The sequence below is a fragment of the Mercenaria mercenaria genome, chromosome 9, assembly GCF_021730395.1.
Source record: "Mercenaria mercenaria strain notata chromosome 9, MADL_Memer_1, whole genome shotgun sequence".
Classification (NCBI taxonomy): Eukaryota; Metazoa; Mollusca; class Bivalvia; order Venerida; family Veneridae; genus Mercenaria; species Mercenaria mercenaria.
This window is the reverse complement of record NC_069369.1, coordinates 84,798,203-84,821,150: the sequence shown is the minus strand read 5'-3', so window position 1 is coordinate 84,821,150 and position 22,948 is coordinate 84,798,203. Positions and strand designations below refer to the sequence as shown.

The following is a 22,948-nucleotide window of genomic DNA, read 5'->3' as shown; positions in this document are numbered from 1 at the left end:
AGACCTGTCAGTTTTCAAGACATCAAAATCTATCATACAATATCATCCGGTCACGCATGAAGGGTAAAGAATACACAATTCACGAAAAGTGAAAGAATCGATTATTACAAAAAGTGACAACAGTAACAGAAATTCTAAGTTCAACCAATTAACCTTCGAAATTTCTTAAACGTTGTGACATTTACAACAGTGCACATTAAAGAAAATAATTATTGTGTTTGCCTGTTCAAATGTTAGATTTATTTTGATAATCGATTTAAAGTCTGTTTTGCTTCCATCAGAAACTCTTTTATTGCTGTTTAATTGATGTGCTCTCCTGATTGTTACAGAATCAAAATCAACTTAAAAGCACCTAAATCAAGTATCGTTTCCGTCAGTTTAAAAACAAAAAACTCAGTCAAATAACAATCAAAAGCCTGCAGGAAATGCTACTGAATTAAGTATCATGCGTTGTTTAAGCTAACATAAAGTTGGCTAAACATGGAAGATCGAAACTAAATGAAAATGAAGACAATCTTGACAATAGTTTCCATTGTTGGAGCTCTTGCTATTTCCTGTCTGTGTTACTTTTAACTAAATATAATACGGTTTTTGTAGTTCTTTCCCTAAAACAATATAAGAACATAATATATTATATTTGAAACAAAAACATTGATAGGAACTAAAGAAATCAAAGAAAAAGCTACAAAAGACATACAGATTAGTTCCTATTCTGTCTATAATTTCATGGCTGAGCAAATGAGAGGAAAATGTATTAAAATGTTTTCATTTCAAACACTGAACTACTGTGATTCTCCAAATTGATAATATACTACCCGAACTCCGAAAACTGTTAAAACCTTTGTTGTACGAGGGTCATACTACGAGTAATGCAGATATATTGAGAGCACGTTTAGCACTGAGTTCTTTATATAAATTATACAGCTAAACTTTTCCAGCATTAATTGATATCTTCGCAGTCCTATAACACGTATAGCTCGTATATAATTGCAAATACTTCAATACCACAGCAGTCTTTAAGTGCCGTGTAGTGCATAAAACGCTTCCCCGTATTTCGACTCAGGTGGTTGTCACTTTTGTCAAATACACAGTAGACTTAGTCACTGTAACAGTATGTCCATAACACTTGATTAATCTATACAATGACAATGACAATGACAATGGCAAAGATTTTATTGATGTTGGCCACCGGCCCATATCAACAGTTATTTGCACATGATACATCACAATGACAATGACTGGAAACCAAAGTGGAATAAATCAAAGTACTTATTGTGTACAACATATATACAATACATATATACAATAGTACAGTGTCACTAAAGCTTCTTTGGGATCTTAAATACAATGACATGTTATATGAGTAAAACTATGCAGAACCTATACATGTATGTGTGTAATCTCTTGATATATTTCTATTCAGTTGTTAAACATAGAAGCAATACTTTAAATCTTGTAACATGTACATATGGTATTTACATGAAAATATTCATACAAATGTATGCACTCTATTATACTATGAAGAATATTTTTACTATGAAGAATGTTAACATAAATTTGTATAGTTCGCTTAGTAGTCACGACATATACTTGTATAAGAGTACCCATTTTATTCGATAAATACTAGTTTACTAACTCCTATATCTACTGGACTGATGATGCTATCAATATCATATGGAACTAGTATCATGTAACAATTCACTCCTTGTCTTAAATGCATAAAAAGCATACGTTGCTAAATTTTGAATAACCCTTTCCGAGTTAGAGCTCATTAAAATATTAAATTTATGAATGTTAGGATTGTCATAATATTTCTTAGCGATATACCTTGCTCGTAGCGTAGACAGTTTTTGACATACCAATACAAAATGGAACTCATTTTCAACTGCATTATTGCAAAGTTTACATATTCTTTGCTCTCTGGGTGTGCTATCATATCTACCTCTTTCTATTTCAAGACTATGGGAAGAAAGACGTATGCCAGTGCATTTCTGAATTTTCTAATCATTAAAACATTTAAGTATTTTTCATGTTCAAAAGTATTCTTAAACTGTCTGTACACAGATAATTTAGGACTATCATAAATTATTGAATCCCATTCCTGCAAATATTGATCTGTCAATTTTTGTACAAAAGTTTTAATAAAAAAATTTTCATTGTTTACCCACTGGTTGTACCAAATATACCCAAACCCATTTCTACATAACATAATTCTTAAACCCGTACACCAGTTTGTTTGACCGCTATTGTCTAAGCATTTAAGCATAAGATAACATTTTTTAACCAACCTATGCTCTCCCATTCTAAGAATTTTACACCAGTATCTGACGACCCGTTTTGCAGAATTTATGAACATTGGAAACCTCCCACAATCGCCAAGCACTGCAGCATTTGTTGTTTTTTGTTTGACACATAAATATCTTTTACATGCATAATTATGTACTAATTCTGGTGGTACTAACCTATATATCCCCCAGATCTCAGCCCCGTATAATAAGACTGGACTAATTTTTGTGTCAAATATATTGAAAAATACTTTTTGCGGTAGATGACCATATTCGTGTAGGTTATACAATATGTTACTTACTTGCAACAACATGTCCGTAACACCAATTATTTATTTCATGATAATTTTTCAAAAAGCAATCGAAAGTTTATTTTAATTTCAAAGCATTATATCCCCTCATCTTGGTAAGATTGTGTCGGGGATTATTTTTATCTAAACAGTCCCGTGACTTTGGAACATGGTGGGGGTAACAGTGAGGTTGGTGCGCATCATAAACCGGTATTAGCTCTCCAGTGTTGTTTTGCCACTGACCGTTCCAAGGCGGTGCCCTATTGTGTTCCTTTATTTGTTCGTTTTGTCCTAGTGTGTTTGCTAAAAATGTATGCGAGTGTGAGTGTTGGCAGTGTGCACATCTGCGTGCTGTGAGTTTCGTTTTGGGGAGGCTGAGTTTTCGGAACGTGACATTCCCTGTTTGATATTTATCCTTGTTTTTAGTACGTCTTTCTATCTCCTTGTTAAACAGACGATGACTGCACAGTGATGACACATTCATTTTTGCGAAAATCTTCACAATATAGCAAACAACTCTAACAGATGGTCTTTATTACAACATACTTTAAGAGTTGTAAAGCTAAATGAAACCAGTTAGAAGCATCTACGTTGTATTACAATAGATTATATAAAGCCTAGAAACTGATTTCTAAGTCTAATTTCAAATAACGAAATACCATTGATCAAATTAATGTGAATTGTTTATATTAATAATTGAAGTTTTGAGATAGCATTTATACAGTGATCCCAAGGAATGACAACTCGTGTCTCAGGCAAATATTTTAACTACTTACCAGGTACAAACAAACCATATATATTTCTATATATTTACCTCTATTGCAGTGCACAACTGATGAAAAAAAACCGGAAAAGGCGGAAGTTGAAAAAATAAAAACAAGTTTGTTTTCATAACAGAGCTAAGTAAAGAATATTCGTGTAGATGTTTTGTCTGGTTACAAATATAATATTTAACAATTGCATAACAATAACAATGTAGTCAGGTTTTGTCATTATTTTGAGCAAGCGGTATAGTGCATTTCAGGACGGGTTAGTAGAAGTGTAATGTTATGGAATAAATGCCCGCTTAAATAGAATAAAACTGTTGAATACATTCAGTGCTCCCTGTCACGTACAGATTCCACATTCATGAGCAATACTTGAAATCCGGATCTATAATAACAGAAGGTTCTGAAACTAACAACAGTTGTGTTCTGTAATACTCGTTTAAACGAATCTTTCTTCTCCTTTTCTTCGAAAAATGGCAACTATCCAGTAAACACGTGACTAAGCTGTGAAGAAGTATAAGACTGTTCACAAAAGCGCCTGATGCAGCTAAAAAACAACAACAGTCGATTACTACTCTGTCTTTACCCGCTTATTATGCACGAAAAATCAATCAATGTTCTAAATGAAGACGGAACGCCCTGGAAATCTAGAATGTGAGATCTCAAGTATGTTGATGTGGAAAGCATGTTAATGGATTTAACAAATACAATAATCTTCATGGAAAATACGTTTGCTTCAAAGCAATGGTATCATATGTTATGTTACATCAGTTAAGGACCCACAGCAGTCTAGTGACATAGTTTCCTACCGCCCCACCCCCACTCCACAACATGAACCTAATGACAACCATTCCGATAAAGATTTAAAGACTGTCTAACACTGTAGAGGAAATTGGTATCTGAATCTAACCGAATGTATCAAGTTTTTGGCTTACGTCTATATGAAATCAAAACATGCTTTAAAAAGTTAACACTTTGTCTTGGCCTCCTAAATGACACTTTTGTTTCATTTTATTCGTTTGTCTTGTACTTATTGTCTAACATGAATCAAAGAGTCCAAAAGTGAATCATAATTTTGATTGCAGATTTTATTCGATCTGTGTCACTAATTTTCAAACTGAGTTTTGAAATTGCCCTAAATAAGTATTACTCACAGAAATAAATGATTAGATTAAAAAATTAAGTAAGACATTTGAAAATAGTCTAAAGCTTTCAACCATCAAGTAAGCACCAATTGAAACCATTGCTTCATGATATATCTCTTAGCCTAATCCCTTACCCACAGTTTCCAATTTCCGACATCATTATTTCCAATCAAGAAAACAAACTATAGATTTCCCAAAAACATTCCTTTTCAAGTAGTAGTTTCGTATGATCAAGAGATAGATATTGACAAGTCGTCGTAAATCACACGGTTTGAAAGTGGATTCCTTGCGCTAATCACCGGTCTTGGTGAATAATGGTATCATTTGTCAGCACTAAGTCGGTCATTTACCGGATGTCCAATTTGCTTCTTGTGGAGGAGACAAGTTGCATGTCATTAAATAATTTGACATATCGTATCCCTTGATTAAAAACACAAACAGACTAGCATAGCTTGGAATATGTGTGTGTGTGTGTGTGTGTGTGTGTGTGCGTGTTCGGGTTTAACGTCTTTTTCAACAAAACTTTCACGAAGTAATAAATGTGTCTCTTGAATAAGATTGACTAGACATTCAGAAATATTGAAATTTATAACAGTATGTTTTTTACTGAACACATAATCAAGTCAATCAGAGACATAATATGAACTGTTTATATGTTTTAAAAACTATCTGTAAATCTTTGAAACATGCGTTATGAGTTTTAAAGTATGGTTAGAAATAGACAAAATATATATTCCTACAAAATACATGTATAAGACCGCTTGCAAGCATAGAATACAACGGCAGAAACTAAAAGCAGAATCAGTTGTGAAAATGCCATGTTCATCCTCATTGGCCGAAAGGTCAATGTCGCTGAATTTGAATCACTTGCCCCTCATAGTTTCGGACTCAAATCCACGTTGAGATATACCTTATGGATGGTAGGTGGTTCTACCCAGGTGCCCGTTTGTGTCTGAAATAATGCCTGAGAAGGCATTTGTAGTCTTTCTCCACCGTGAAAAGCTTGAAGACAAATGTGACGAACTCATATCGACTAAAGCGAATATCCATTACAAAATGACATGACCCGAAAACGTTTTAGAGGAATGTATCATCTACATTTTTTCAACTTTTGAATATTAACAACGTTCCAACCATTCAGCAGTTACCTCTTATCTATAAAGTGAGAATAATAAAATAATTTACATCATTTGTGTTGAGCGCTACAAATTTGTTTGATTTCCTAAGCAGCGAACAACGCGTTGTTTATCTCTCCCAAAAGATTTCTCAAATCAGACATATTGTGATATAAAACAGCTATGTACCGTGATAAGTTACAAGTTGTGATGTTTTGCATTGGAAGCTTGGCAATTGGAACTCGTAACAAGTGCTGCATTAATTTCTAGAAAAAAAACATCAGTCATTGATCTTGTTTAATACAACACTATACTAGGGTGTTCGCAGCTAATAAAAATCCGCTGAACATATGGCCATTCAGAAGTTTCAAATGAATGTAATTCAACTCAATTATATAGTAAAACGATACACTGGTGAATGCTTATTTCATACGATATAAACAAAAGATAAAAGGTAAGGGTAGATTTCCCGGAAGCACAGAGCACCCCAAACACAGTCATAAAATCATACAAAAACAAAGACTCGGAACCTGCTATTTTTAAACTAAGGAAAGGTAAAAATGCCTCTGCTATAACAAGCAAATATTTAAGTCCTGCACCTTGTACGCAAATAATTTGATACACACTATTATTGGTCTTATATTACGTTTGTTTGTTTTTGATACTCGGACCATTATCTCTGTCACAGGTGTAAATATTAATCGTCTTACCGTTCAGGTAAATTCAGAATCATTGGCACGTATTTAGAAAAGTAAAATGTTGATGAATGTAAAGTCAGTTACAAAATCGAACTGTCATTTCTTCAAAATTGCTGATTTTTTTTAAAAACATTAGCAGCCTGATGTTAAAATTTTTATAGACTTTTATTTATCCTCCCAAGAGCATTTTGTTTTTATTTTGAATATATTGCTTTGCATAGTCCTTAACAAAAGGAAACCAGTTGCACAAGTCTACCTGATTGGAAGTTGGCACTTTGTTATGAATGTTGAGGTAAACATTATGCACAAAGTAGCAGCTTTCAAACCTGAGAAATTTATAATGACTAGAGAGGAAAGCTAATGAAGCATCTTCTAATTTTCTGGCAATCAACGACATTTTTGCGGTATAAACACTTCTAAAAATACGATGTAATTACAAAACCACATTTTACACGAAAAGTCTCGCGAACAAGTGCAGATCATCTAAATTGTTGAGGGCTTATAAATGTGAAATAGTTAAGCATTAACGACGACCGCTTTAATTGCAAATTTTTGAAAACATCTGAAATTAGTTTATTTAAACCGTAATTAGAGATACTATTAAGCATTATGTCTTTATCAAACTCATGTATAATTTATGTACATAGTTAAGATAATAGGTAAGGGTAGATTTTTAGGAAGGACAGAGCACCACAAACACTGCCTAAGAGCCACGCATCCTCAAAGTAGGCCCACAACAAAAAGAAGCTGTAACAGAACAATATTATAGACGGGTTGCTTCAAAACTCTAACAAGTACGTTTTAATTTATGTAAAACATAGAAAAAGGGTGGGGGGGGGGGAGTGGGGGTAGAAAAAAAGGGGGGGGGGGGGGGGGGGGGGGGGGGGGGGTAGAAAAAAAGGGGGGGGGGGCGAACGGGAAAGCGGAACAACGATTAACACCCAAAAGAGAACGCCAGGTACCTCAATTACAGTCACCCCACAACGCAAACCACAGCAGCGCTGACACCCACGCACAAAAGACAAACACACACACACAACCAACCCACGTAGACAAACAGACAAGCAAGACAAAAAAAAAACATCGCAGGGCGACGCCCAAGAAATACAGACGCACAAGCACACAAACGCACACACATAAGCAAGAAAAAAACAACAATGGGGCACCGCCCCAGGACTCCGGCAGCCAAAATTAAGGTGAGCACGACAACCCACTCATAGTAAAAGGGGAGGGGATGCCAAAGCATGAGAGCGCAAATGCAAGGGGAAAGGACGGGCGGCGACAGGGGAAGTGAGGTGAAAGAGGAAAGATACGCTAACAACAAACAAGACAACATAAGCAACACAAAATACAAGACAGACAGAAAACAAATTGAAAATAGGGGCACCGCCTTGGAACGGTTAGTAACCTATATAAAGGAAACTGGGGGGTTTAAACCCGTTTAGGGCATGCTAACCTCGCACTTACCCTAATTTCAACAAGGTAGACAACACAACGTAAATAAAACCATTCCCCGCTGAGAAAGACTCTAACATTAGTGAAAAAATACCAGATCATATTAAGTAAAATATAAAATTATGGAAAATCTAAGGTATAATTACACTAATGTATTCAACAACTTGTCTGAAGTCAGAGCACCAAGAGCCTAACTTTTAAGGGCACGACTAAGAAAGCTGCAAGACAAAATTCCACTCCCTCCGTCCGTTTTATGTAGGATTTAAACAGGTATGAAAATATGCGGCAAATAGAATCTGGTGAAATTGCATGAATTTCAACTTGCATTTCGTTATCATGACAGAGTCTGATTCATGACTTTGAATGTAGATCTTACTTTCTAACTGTTACATATATTTTTTGAAACAGAAAATATTCATGAATGATTATCGGATAGTCCTGTAACTATCAAGGAAATCCCATGCTCGATTTGATGATAAGGACATTTGATCCATGAGGAGAAGTTGACAGTTACTTACGGAGAACGGGTAAGGACTGGTAAAAGACAGGAACACTGGTTAGGTGGTGCTCGCCTTTACTGCGCTTAATTACTGTTGAAAAACGGCGCAAAACTCAAAGCAGACAACATAAAATGAACATCTGACGTTGATTCAAAACAGTATAATTTATTACTTTGCCGCACACCCATGGCATATTTTAGGCGTGCACACATTCACACATTTGCCAGGGGTTAAAAAGAAGTTAAAACTTATATATGTATTACTAAAAACTTTACCATTTACATTATTCAAGCGAACAGTGCCGTTGTAAATTGCAATAATAAAAGAACGTTCGTAAATACCTATGTGCACTGACATTGCAGCTTCATTAACTAGATTTTATAATATACTATCAGAGAAATATGTCATTTTAACTTCTAAAAAACGGCCTCTTAAACGAAACCATATTCAAATGATACGAACAAACCGATGGACCGGATAATTGGAATGAATTCAGTGTGACAGATACAATTGAAACACATTAGGAGCCTGTCAAGGATACAAGACTTTCTGGAAAAACTAATCATTCTACCAGTCTATGTTGTTCATTTGAGAGAGAACGTCGCTTTCGGGTTGCGTTGCTTAATGAGTCAAAATGTAAAGGAGAAAAATTCTATATCGGCATAGTTCGTGCTACAGAATGAAATACATTTTTGTCTAGAAATGTAATTCACTAAGTTGTGATAACTGCGTTTTTCAGAAAGGCTTTTGATTCAATGTTGTTATATTTTCTGATCATTGAAATTATTGAGAACATTCAATTATACTATTATAAGAGAATTCTGCTAACGCCGGTGAAAAGGGGTGTCGCACATTACAGGACATTTCATGTACCGAGTGTACATAAAAGCTGTGATAAGATCTCAGCTAAGCAACACGATTGCAGATTCGGTTTGAATTAGTCTGTTAATGAGAGGTCGTGAAATGTGTCACACCTCACAAACTTCCAACCTCGGCTGAACCGGAATTCTATTGAATGTTCTACAACAGTGTGATGTTGTGTTACTTAGTTGCTTGCTATGCTTCCAAAGGATTTTTTTTTACAGACTTCATTGTAACCCTGAGCGAGTGTTCCAATGCGAGTTTCCCACTGGTTTTCTTCTTTGACATTTGTTTTACATCACTTGTTTTATACGTATTTTGCATGTTATGAACATATAACTTCAAACAACCCTATCATATATTATTTGCAATACCTTTCATATTGAATACACTAAATTTAATAATTTAAATGTGTAAACTGAACGTTTCCTTCTCCAATAAGCTGTGTTGACAGGTCGACTCTTTCTTTAAAACAAACTGTACATTTAGTGTACTGGATGTAGACTTTGCTGACAAAAACATATTTTCGTTCTAAGAAATAAGAAGCGATCACAGACAAATATTTTTTGTACTCTTTCTGCATTTATTACGGGTAATGCAGCCGGTTCGACTATGGCTGAATAGCCTATGAAAATCAAACACAAGTGGAGTATTTATATAAGTTACAAAACCTGAACACATTTAAAGGGTTACACATCATTTGCAAATAAATGTTTTAAGTCTTAAGTTCGATTGTAAGTGCCGTTTGCAACAAACATGCCCGTAGCATGAATCAAGTGAATGTGCTATAAAACATGCACGCTGTCTGAAACGAGTACTACCTGCAAGGAATATAATTTGTACCCCGAGACATTCTTGGCGTTGCAGACATATGTAAAATCACCAGGACTTTGATTTTACTCTGATTTAACCTCAGGCCAGATCACACTCTGTCTGTGCTAGTAGAAGAGGAATCTGTGGCCCGCAGTAGCTGCTTCTGTTCTTTTAGTGTTAATCAAAGTTTAGTATTGTATAATATAATATAATGATAAAATAATAATGTATACAAGCTTCCTTAAACACAGTGCTATTTGCATTCAATCATATTATTGCAATATCTAAATAAAGCAAGTTTATTTTATGCGCATCCTCTCTTTATTTATACCATATACGAGTTTCATCATCTCTGATATAGTATATATACTATGCGCCAATTTTTGTCATATCTTATAAAGCAAATTTACATTATGCGTCGTCTCTCCTTACTTCTTCTAGTTCATACGTACATCGCCTCTTCTCTTTACTTCTACCAGTTCATAAATTATTTACTTCCAACTTACATTAAGCGCCTCTTCACTTTTACTTCTACCATATTCGTCATATCTTATAAAATCTGGAAAGTAGATCCCTCGGAAGCACCGAGAACAAAGCAAACAGTGAAAATTGCAGACTCGGTTTTATTGAGTCTGTTCATGAGCAGTAATGGAAAATGCAACACTGCCCACGCCCCCTAAGCAAATTTACATTTTGCGCCTTTCCCCCTTTACTGCTACCAGTTTCGTCAAACTACAAATTATTTTCATTTCCTGGGCAAAAATCAAAGCCGTTGTATAATTCCCGATTGATTTCTCAACTCTGACATACTGTGATGGAAAACAGCTTCGTATCGTGATAAGTTACAAATTGTGATGATTTGTGCGCGTGGCAAATTGGAGCTAATAAAAACAAGCGCTATCAATTTCTGTCAAACTTTTCAGCAGAAAAACATCCCTCACGGGTCTTATTTTGTACACAATTGAGATAATTTACAGATTTTAAAATGCTGATGATCATTTAGACGCACAGACGGTAAATTTCAAAAGCCAATTACATTGCAAGAATTTCACAATGAAATAATACCAGTAGGCTCCCTTCGTAGCATATTACTGACTTCGCATCCACAGTATAATATTCTCATTCAGCATGTTTTTATTTTTACATTTTGATATGAAACATCATAATCAGAAATGTTTGTAATCGCAATAAAGTGTTCTGCTCGTATAGAGTATTAGACTGTACTTGACGTATGATATATAACGCTTCAGACAAGCAAAGTACCAGGAAATTACACAAAGATACAGATTCTAGAGTAATAGAATATATATGCAGATCCCTCAGACTCGTTTATACAATTTCGTTTTGGACTTTAGATTACAACAGCACTAATGCAAAGTCAAATCGACAAGGGATAAAGAAAGAAAAACAACCATACAACGTGTAACAGCTGGTCACGTTTAAACAAGAAAAATGTTTCAATTCCAAAACAACAGACAAATTCATTAGAAAATGATATTACTGTAGGGATAACGCATGTTTTTTCGTGTTATAACGTCTGCAGAATCCCGAGGGATTTGTTGGTGTCCGAGCCCGTAGGGCGAGTGCACCAACGTATCCCGAGGGATTCTGAAGATGTTATAAGACGAAATCAACATGCGCTAACGCTATTATAGCATAAAACGCGGAAAAAACTCAACGTCATTAAATTTCCATGAAACCCGCGGGAACGTCTGCGTTGTTTTTTTCACGTTGACGTCATTTCCATTTGAAGTATCCGTTTTGGGGCGGTAATACCTTTGCCGCGGAACGTGCATATATAAGAAGGTGTTATAACAGCACGCGAGCGCGAGAATCTCTCTGTTTACACACGTTTTCTCTCCTGTTAAAACACCCCCGAAAAGTGACAAGAACAGCAGTTTTATGCTAGAAGTTAATCGATTAACTACGTCTTTAGAAATTGAAAAATTCTTAAATTAACTTTTGACATTTTCCCGTCGTGGTGACATTTTAAAAAAAAAATTTCAAAGGAAGTGTTTGAGTTTGATTGTATTTTCAAGTGTTATATCTTTACTGATATAGATAATTGATGCTTCCAGCAGAAACACTTTAATTGCTGTCTAGATGGTGTTCTCTCATAATTGTTTTACAATCAAAATCAATTTAAAAGCGTCAGAAGAATCATTCCCGTCGGTTTGAATAAAAAAAAACAGTCATTTAAAAGTGGCTGATGTCAGAAAATGTTAATAAAATAACTTTCTACTTTCTAAATTTTCTTTAAATTAAAATCAAGCTCTTAAATATATTCAGTGCTAATCTTTTACGAAAAGGATACACTTGTAATTTAGATTCTAATTTTAAACACATAAAACCCTCATGCAATGGAATATGCTGGAATCATGAAAGGGATCATTTAATATTTATAAGTAACTGCCTACCAAATTTGTAAATAATAGATAATGGCATTCTTAAGACATTATGTGGAATTTTTTTTGTATTAAGCTCGAAGATAATAAGCTGAAGTATTCCTGAGTTATTCAGTGGAATTTATTTTTGAACTTATTGTTATTGTGACCCAGACGTTTGACTTGCTGACCTCAAAGCCAATTAGAACATGCACTACCTAACAGCACTGTGCAATGTGCATATTAAGCCTGAGGCATTCAAGTTGATCAGCAGCAGCAAAAACGAAATTGCTAACAGCCGTATAGAGACGACCTACGCCATCACACAAAACGTTCTTTTCGACGTATAGAAGTAAATGTTTTATCAGGTGTGTTCATATTACAAGACAATACTTATTGTTAAGGTAAAGCACTAATTGTTGTTATCTTTCTTAATTAGTTTTTTTCACGCAGTTCTGCGAGTTTAATCGTGGAAGAAGGACAAATAGTTTGTAATCATATTTTTTGTTTCAATCCGTGCCAGATAAAAAGCTAGTAGCTTTAGTGGACCGTTATGAAACACTTACAAATATGTCTCGAATAATCATTACTCATAACAATAAAGGAAATCAAATAAGATATCTGGAAATAACTGATACTTTCAATCATCAAGTAAGAACACACTGAATCTCCCTGTTCGTCTCTCCTTGCGTTATCCATTAATCACAATTTCCCATTTCCATCAGTTGTTTTCAAGCAAGACAGCAAACTACAAATTTCTAAAACAAAGTATCCTTTTCGGATGGTAGTTACTTATTATTAGGAGGTACATCCTGACAAGCCGTCGTAAATCACACAGTTTGAAAATAGATTCTTTTCACTAATCAGCGGTCTGTGTGGGTATTGGAATCATCTGTCATCACTAAATCGGTTATTTACCGTTGGGAGTAGAACAAATTCGACACAATTTAAGTTTCAAATTCATATTATTTTTTTAAAAAAATGCAGAAGACAATTTGTTTATTAATAAAACGTCTTTTTTCAACAAGCACGCTAACGTCTAGATGTGTTTTAATTCTTAATTCTTGTCATTACATTGACGAAATTAAAAACATTGCCGATGGCGTTTACTTAAAAAGAAAGGTAGACATGTGTTCGAAATTGTAAACTTTGAGAGGATTCAGTTAGCTTCTATTCAAATGTCTATCTTTATTTCGCTCAACATTATGACGAGTTTTTCTTAGATTCTAACCTTTCAGATTTGACAAACTAGGAACTTATATAGGAAAATTATTAATAAACTTTAATTTGCACTTCACACAATTCTCATTCCGGACTGCAACATAGTTTAGTTTGATTTCCTTAGAGAACGGTCTAATGTATTTGGTATCTCCCAAATGATCTCTCAAGACAGACATGTTGTGATAGAAAACAGCTAACTAAGTGATAAGATATATATTTTGATGTTTTATATTCGGTCGTTGGCAAATTGGAAATTATAACAACAATTGCTGCTTCACTTTCTGCAAAAATTGCAGTAGCAAAACATCATTTATTGGTATTGTTTAGTACAGCACCGTATAAGAAAATTTGTAGTTCGTAAAAGTCTGAACATTTGGCCACACACATGGTAAGTTTCAAATTGTAAGCATTAAAGTGCTGATTGTACTGTTCACAAGTTCAAGAACAATTCATGAGAATGTTTATTTTTCTTGCATTCTGTCGTATCGCATATCCTCGTGATATTTGGATTACATAAACGATTAGACGATGAAGTGCAGAAAGTTGATATGTGCATTAAAGAAAAGGGTTGGCTCATGCAAATCGTAATTTAATACTTCGGGCTTTATTAAATATTTACTTATTTCGATTGGGTTTAAACATGCATTAACGTTTAATTCCTATAATTCCAAGTAAACATGTTTTTCCACACAGATTTCTCTGTGCAATCGGTTTAAAGCTGCAAAACACGCATATTTCTTCGATGTATAAACGTCTTGGCTAAACCAATCATTGACAAATTGTTTGAATCAAAAGATATTGGAAGTGTGGAAATATAATTTAGCAACTTTTGACAAGACATAAATTTATGCTGCTGTGAATTGTATTGGGAAGGGTTGGATTCTAATTTTGTAATAACTTGAAGCCAAACCCAATCGCATTTTAAAGCATGTATTTTACAGCTTTCAAAACAAAGCAGATATAAAAGCGAACTTCATAATGCCTAGAGACAAAAAATAATGTAGCATATTATATATTAAAAGTTAGACAATCAAAGGACATGTATGCGGTGCATTCAGTTCTACAAGGTTTAGCTTACCAAAAGGTTCCTTCTAGCGCATATAAAATATTCTTTTAAAGGGTCCTGTTACAGATGTTTAATTAAACAATTATGAAAAAAAGTGTTTTGTTAGTTTACGTGCATTTTTATCTTTTTTTAAAGTATTTAAAGTTATTTCACACAAACACCTATTTAATTTATAATAATAATCACTCACCTTTTGATAAGCCATTCTACCTAAATATTATCAACGGGCAATAAATAACAAAGATCATCATTCGACCAAAATTACGGGATATATGGCCGTCTGTGCCCTTAAAATTAAGTTAGCAGAACAAGGGCTTATATATAAGTAGGGAACAAATACTCTAGTGGGTTTGAAAAAACGCGTACAAAAAGTTCACACCTTGAATCTTACAAAACAACTTATCAAAAGGCATTAAATTAAGTTCGAAACATTTTATAGCTCAAAAAAAGTGAAAAAAAAAATGCATTAAACAATTCTGGATAAAAACAATGGAAGTAATTGAAATGACGGTGCGTAGCGTGCAACTAGCATTGACAGACAAGCGAAAAAATCTCGAATTACTTTATAAGTACAGTATATTTTGATGGTAATACTTAACGTCAAACTAATATATAGTAGACGCAACTTGACCCCAATGGTTGACCTTTGTATTATAATACATAATGAGGCACAACCTATTATTGAAAAGGTGTGTACGCTTCATCTTTTTGCACTGATACATTCAAATTTTACGTACATTTATCGTGATATAGATTTATTTCAGTGAGCAGCACGAGAAAATGGAAATATAAATTAATGTAAAAATAAAATAGTGTACTGGAAACTTTTAACTGATCAAATTTAAGTATATATACTTTGATAGTGCACTGTACACAAACTAATTCCATACTCTGAACAATACACGGCTTCCCTTAGCACCCCTCATTTGCTTCAATGAAATAATCTATATGAATAATCAGCCTAAGGTCAACCATCGCGGTCAAGTTGCGACTACTATATATAGTTGATATGAAATAAAACCTGTAAAAGATCCTTTGAAAGCAAAGAATTGCAACCAAGAAGAATAATAGCAGACGATGTTTTTGGTCGGGAGTCTATTTTTAGATGATGCATATTCATTTAATTAATCTCTATTCTACATCTCTACATCTATATGATACGTTAAACTGTCATCGTTGACCATGATTTAACGGTGCGCAAAGAATCGGACAAGAAACAAAGTCACAATAAAAACAGTAAAGACAGAAAATAGTACGGTCAAGAATGGGTGCATAAAAGATAAAAGTATGATACAAAGTGTGAGTATGCCGTCTACTACAACCCATCAATTTCTACATTATGACATGTTAGATTTAGGAGTTATATGATTCAAACTGTATTATTGTTTTTTGTAGGTCTGTTATTACGTAGTTGTATTTCACTGAAGATTGACTTAAAGATGCGTAAACACACATTGTCAAAGAGGCTATTTGTAATGAATATGCATGAGACCAAGATGGCGGCGCCCTACTGGAATTCGGATGCCTTTGATGATACCGTTGTATCTATTACCTGCTCAGTCAGTCAAGTGTGACATGTTCATGAGAGGTAACAAGTCAAATGGTTTATCGCGGCCAGAAATTTGTACAAACCGGACAGAAGTTGCGAAATTGTCATTTGTGCAGGAAAGAAGCGTTTACCATAATGTCCAGTACTGGACAGGTATAGTGATGTATACGTTTAAGATATCATGCTTTCTGTTTATGCAGGTAAACTTGTGTTTGGTTAAATTTCAACAGAGCACAACTGTCTGAACAGTGTACAAACTCATTACTGTTTTTTCAGGCAAGGGTGGAAAAAAAGTGGTAGACAATGAAAGCAGTAACATTTTTATTAAAAAAAAAAAAAAATAAACAATGAGACAAACATTTCCAACATCTTTGGACGGTTCAAAAATCCCATGTTAAACATACGATAAAGCCCGAAACGCGTGAAAATGTTCCGAATGTAAATCGGGTGAAGTAGGCGCTCTATGTATAGAGTTAGATTATGCGTCTTGATACTGTACCAGAGGGGTCGGTCAATTGTGGGTTATTGATTACACTGGGCGAGTCTACTTACTTATTACTTGAGGATGAAAAAAACGTGTTTTTTAAATGTTGCTCTTAAACAAGGGTGGCGGTTGAACTACAAAAAGTACAACAACAGTTAATTCACAACAAACCGTACGGTATGTTTTATAATCAGTAGAAGCTAGTCGTATTTACGCTTATAAGACCTGTTTCACCCATAAGTAAAGAATTCACAGGTCCATCATGAAATATTTTCCCTAGCGCGCATATACTTCACCTATTCCAGGCCGCGATCAACAATAAATACATTATTAACAACAAAACACATCTCCAAATAGACAGAAATGTCAGTCCTTTATCGGTAAAACATACTAAAGTTATTTTTAATACAGTTTGTGGACATTTAAAGATGTACATATCAAATTCGGAAATTCATTACAGATAGTGATGCATCTAATGCTCACACGTTCTGTTTCCAGTTAGATAGCAAACGACGTCCAATTAACTTCTCTTCTGATATTATTCATATTTGTGCCTATTTTCTTATGGTGTAGTAGATATAGATATTGCTTGTGGATACCTTTTTTGCACTTGTATCACAAATCTAAGGTACTAGTATTAAAAAGCGGACTTACTTACACGAAACTATTGATAAGCGTGAGTTATAGGAATATAGGCCGGTGGAATGGTTAATTGGAAGAGATTGAGTGTCACGCATACAAATGAAACGCATTAAGAAACTGTCATGGTTACAAGACTTCCTGCAAAAACTAATCATTCCACCAGCTAGGTTGTTCATTGTCGTTTATATTTTAAGAAATCTTTTTCTAAAATGTTCGTGCAACATAATAAACCACTCAGCACAATAAGTGCTAGAGGTTTCATTGACACGTTTTGTGATTTATACCTTTTCCCGAAAGTCCTGTAACCGTTAGTGAGCTTATGTTTTGTGCACAGGGAAAGACGACGTTGTTCGTATGTACATTCTGTCTACTGGGTCTTCTTAAAACATTCAAGGCTGTGATATAATTTTTACAATGTTTTAAACATTAATATTATACCATAGCCCATCATATCTAATATACTAAGTTAGTACCGATCAACAGGAAATCCCAAAGTGTTTATATAAAAGCGGATATGTGTCTGTAATATGGAAATAATATTATGAATACGAAGCCTGAAACTGAATTATAGTCTATAACAAATAAAATCGGTGATTAAATGAACATGTTAAAATACTTGTATTCTGGTGATGTCCATTATCCCAAATCATTCTTATTTCAAAACAAAGGGAGATAATTTACCGACTTCTTAAATTTCAAACAGGATTGTAGGTGCATTGATGGCATGTCTTAATTTGTCATCGGCTCTCATTATTTGGCGTAATCTTTCATCATATGCGTACACAGCAGCGCTTTTATTTGATTAAAAGTTGTTTCTAGTACATAAACATGATAAAGAGTCAATAATTTATTTATCAGATGAAATTCAAATGATTACAGGCAAAATAGACTTTCAGTGTTTCCAGAAACCCCCAAATGAGGGTTTTTCATCCCCAGAATTGTACTTTGAACCCCCAGTTTTGAAGACAGCTGTTATATATCTCTTAGGGAGGGGGTGCAAAAGTGCAAGAAAAACTTAGTTTTCACCCCCAACTTTAAATGCCAGTGGGAACACTGGACTTTAATCCATGCAAATAAACTGTTAGCGTAGATTTCCCTGAAGCATAGACCACCCTCAACACAACCAGAGAGAGCCGAGCATCGCAAAGTAAGTCCACATCAAAAATAAACTGTTGCGGAAAGATATAGCAGACAGGTGACTCCAAAAATCCAACAGTAAATACTTTTTAATCATCTGCAAGACACGTAAATGGGCAAGGAGTAGTGAAATGGGTAGGGTATAAAGTCATCGGAGAAAACATCGACGTCAAACTACAAAATATTTTTTTTATTTCCTGGACGGATATTACAGCATGATGTATATATAATTCCCTATTGATGTCTCAATTCAAACATACAGTGATTACAAACAGCCTTTTTATCGCGATAAGTTACAAACAGTGATGATTTGCATTTGGCGCGTGGCAAATTGGAGCTAATAAAAACAAGTGCTGCATCAATATCTGCCAACTTTTCAGCAGAAAGGCACACTGGTCTTATTTTGTAAAAAATTGACATGATTCACAGATTATAAAATGCTGATGATATAAAACCGCACAGATGGTAAGTTTCTAATGAAGTCATTAAAGTTCTAATTATATTGCAAGCAATTCACAGTAAAACAATACCAGTACCATCCCTTACAAATTTATTTATATCGCATCCAACAGTCTGATGTATTTGTTTAGCATTCTGAAAGTACACATCGGCAATGGTTGCCACCCGGGAAGCCGTAAAGAATTACAATATCTTTACAGGAATGAGCATTAATATGTAGAGAGCCACGTGCTTGTAATTGGCTAGGTTTTAATTCAGTGTTCAGTAGAGATGGCTTGGCCCTCTAGATTAGTTAGGGTTGTAGGAATTACATAATATCTACTATTCATAAGAAAATAAAAATCATCGTTTATATTACTGATGCAGAAAAGACATTTTCCATTGACCTATTTGTACCGTGCTTCTTGTGCGATATTAAGCCAAATATTTTACTTTATTAAAAGCATCCTCATTTTAAATATGTCAAAATTATCTTATAAAAACTATAGCATTTTACTATATTGGACGGCCTACAAATGATTCAAGAACAAGTAGATCTATCAGATTTTGTTGAAGCGGACTCAAGGCTGGTTCAAATAAGCTTAATGTTTTCATCACAATCGAGCAAAAATAAATTAAGATAGAATTTTATAAACTCAAACTAAACTCAACTCAATCAACCAGTAACTGTTCATTAATTTTTGCCATGCCAATTTTGATAGATAATCCATGCACATATTGTTTTGTAGAAGAACGGCAAACGCCCTCTACGCGTAAAATCAGTCTTAAAAATGAACACGAAACACCCTAAAATCCAGAATATGAGACCCCAGGTGTCGTTAGATGAAATGAATGATAATGGAGCTAACATAATGCGTGCCATAGTGCATTGCATTAACATCAGAACTTACAACTCAGCAATAGAATGCTTGTATATATATTATAGCAGCTCTTTAGATACCAAGACTTTGTTCAAAAAACGCCTGTTAACTTGTAAGAAATATAAACTGGCGACACGTTAGTGTGCTTTCATCACATCACATTTATTCTGAACAAAACGCAGTCGCTCTGCACATACGGTTAAAAATACACTTATAGATAACAACAGATCCTATGTTTGCAATCATTGAATGAAGTTTCCGTTGTCCTTTGCTGTATACTCCCGCCAAAGCTGTAACAATCAATCAAAGTTTTCAGCTTCCGATATAATTATTTTCAATCAAGAACACAAACTATACTTATCCAAAATAATTCTTTTTAAGTGGTAGTTTGTAAGGGATCCATATCATCAAGTCAGAGACGTTGACAATCCTTCGTATATCACACGGTGTACTGGTGCATTCTCATCGATAATCACCGGTTTGTAGGACAAATGGTATCATTTATCAAGACTAAAACTGTCATTAACCGGATGTCCAATTTGCTTCCCTTGGCAGAAACAAAGTGGTATAAGCACCGGAAGACTAACATAACAATTGAAGTGTTGAGTTTGTCAGTCATACTGCACGGTTCGCATTTAGTCTTCTCTTTATAAACGGTGTTGCTGTATAGTGTTTTTTCTTTCTCGTTTGTGGAATTACTTTTACTTGTCTATGGCTGACAACAATTCGTCAGCACTACTGATGAGAGCTATTGAAGTCGTCTGTTTTTATCTCTAATCATTCACGCAAATTGTTTGTTTACATACACAACATACAACTCAATATAGCGAAAATTAATAGTAACTACAGAAAAATACTTCCAAAATATCACTAAATACAAACCAAGTAAACATGTCGTTGAATTTTAACTAGAACGCCAGTTTATTTCAAATAAAAATTAAAAGGATCGTTTGTAAGTATACAAATAATATCAGACTCGGTTTGGTTCAGTATGTACACGAGAGGTTATAAAACGGGTAAAGCCGTTCACGCCTCTTAGCACCGGTCTCTAGGCGGAATTCTATATCACAGATACTATCAATGGAATCCATGACCCGATAGAACTAGGTAATAAAACAAAACGAAATGCTGGTGCAGGTATACTTTATATGATAGAAAACACTTCTTTATCCAATTGTATCTTTTTTCTAACTAAGTAGAATAAACGTATAAAATAACACATGTTTGCAAAGAAATGTTTTCAATGAGAGTGTTACCACATAAGGAGTATTGCAATAAATGCATGAAGGTTGATTCTCCTCATTATTCATACAGCTGTACTGCTGGAAAAGGCAACATTAAATTAGTATATGGTGATAAATATAAATGAGATAATGTCTACTTCTAATATTGTATTGTATATTAGTCGTTAAGGCGGCGATGCCCTTTGAAGGTGTTGTGTTATCAAGTTCAAACAGTTCAGATGTGTGCAAAGAACATGATTGTTCTGTGTGGACAGGACACTTATGTCAGGGTGTCCTAGAAAAGTCTCCGAAAACATTCTATGGGAAATCAGTATAATTTTACAAGAATCATGTCTCCGATTTAATGAAGACATATTGCTTAGATTCCTGTTATTCGTAACATAGAATGTCGTGATTTACGGCTTTATTTTGCAAGATCCAGATATAGCGCCCTTATATATCAGTCTAGGTGTAATATGGTACAAGTAGGATATTTTTTATTCTTTTTAGAAATAAAATAATAAAAATGTTAATTTTATGGCCAAATGTATCTTTTCCCTGTGCAAAGTATCTCTGACAGAAGAAAACACTTCTGTAAGACGCCTATTATGAGTAACACAGTAGAAAAGATATGCAATGGACGTGCTAAATCCATCGTAAAGAAATCGATTTGTTCTTTATATTTCATTGATGCAAAATACATAAATAGGTAACATTTTCAAATCAGTCGCCGCAATGAAATCATCTTATTATATATAAACTATAGCGCAAAGATGAATGCTACTATTATCCTTGGCATAGCTTTTCCATCTATTTTATTATTTGTTGAAGCAATAGAACATTTTGTGAAAAGTCACAGCTTAGCAAGAAATTAAATTCACTTACCTGACAATTGTCTTGAGATTTAATTATCCTGTAAGGTTGGAAGCTTTACCTTTCCATAATGTCATATATCCTGAAATAAACAAAAAGTCTTTTGTAACCAGAATAATTTTTGATATGTAACGCTTTTGTGGGTCGATGCATTCGTAAATAATAATTTGGTGTCTAAACACAACAATAAATGGAGTAAAACGCTCGACATTTGTCATTTAACTCAATTCTAATGAGTCACTAATTATGAAAATTTGAAGTAAACATTATATAAGCCACGCCATGAGAAAACCAACATAGTGGGTTTGCGACCAGCATGGATCCAGACCAGCCTGCGCATCTGCGCAGTCTGGTCAGGATCCATGCTGTTCGCTTTCAAAGCCTATAGTAATTAGAGAGACTGTTAGCGAACAGCATGGATCCTGACCAGACTGCGCGGATGCGCAGGCTGGTCTGGATCCATGCTGGTCGCAAAGCCACTATGTTGGTTTTCTCATGGCACGGCTCAATTATGTGTACACGTATACGTTGTTGCTGATGAACATAATTATGGTTAGTTTCGGTTTTGTTGGCATTTGTAACGTTCTAAGATAACAATAATTTCATTATATTGTTTTTAAACGGATTATAAGAATATATGTGAAGATTGTGTTACCAGTATTTGGTTTCTTTAAAGATATGTAAAACGTACAATAAAACTAAGAAACAAGAAAGAAAATTTAAACTTTCTCTCCTCTTCAAGATATATTACACACAAAGTCATATTTAAACACATGAGCAATTATTTCGTAGACCTTGAGAAAACATAAAATTAACATGCTTGTTAGTATAAACAGTACTGTGTGTTATGCTTAAAATAGTACACACCTAATGCTAAGTGTTATAAGCGAAGTGTTATCTTCCACTAAAAGGTCTGAGCCTTTTCAACAAGTAACTGTTAAATATGATATGTTCTTGTGAATGCCGCTCTATAAACAGGGCTATCTATATATTTTGTCAAGGTAAATTCATTTGTTTAGGATTTTCTACATTTAAAGTAAGTATCGAAAAATAAACTATTTTAGTAATAGATACGCATTGGATATCTTTACCTATATGAATATAGTTTCTGTCAACGGCAT

General features: G+C 34.4%; 1 protein-coding gene across 1 annotated transcript in view; it reads right to left on the bottom strand.

The window, feature by feature from the left end:
• Positions 1–21,887, bottom strand: part of LOC123547620 (histamine H2 receptor-like) — a 315,142-nt gene extending 293,255 nt beyond the window's left edge. The window contains exon 1 of the mRNA XM_053551930.1: positions 21,840–21,887. The gene's annotated coding sequence lies outside the window, so the exon portion shown is untranslated. The remainder of the gene's footprint in view (positions 1–21,839) is intronic.
• Positions 21,888–22,948: the final 1,061 nt, after the last annotated feature.